The 238-nt window shown below is 40.8% G+C and overlaps 1 protein-coding gene across 1 annotated transcript in view; it reads right to left on the reverse strand.

The window, feature by feature from the left end:
• osbpl5 (oxysterol binding protein-like 5) overlaps positions 1-238 on the reverse strand; it is a gene marked incomplete at its 5' end in the record, with an annotated part of 47667 nt that overhangs the window by 14410 nt on the left and 33019 nt on the right.

Here is a 238-nt window from a genome sequence, read left to right on the forward strand (position 1 = left end):
TGACAAATAAAGTCTAAGTCTAATTGTTGGGCAGTGCAGTATCTTGAGGAGTCTGGCAGTTTTAGTTACAATGCAAGAACCTACAAGTCTGGCACGGATGACTACTTAACAGTTGCCAAAGCTTATTCAGGTTAATGAGTGTGTTAGGTAATTAACTAATGGTTGCTGTATGCTCCTGTGGCAATGCAGTCTGGTTTCACCTGATAATTAGCCACGTTTCCATCCAAATGTATCCCAA

This window comes from Morone saxatilis, unplaced genomic scaffold (assembly GCF_004916995.1).
Source record: "Morone saxatilis isolate NCDOM2014 unplaced genomic scaffold, NCSU_SB_2.0 Contig2, whole genome shotgun sequence".
Lineage (NCBI taxonomy): Eukaryota > Metazoa > Chordata > Actinopteri > Moronidae > Morone > Morone saxatilis.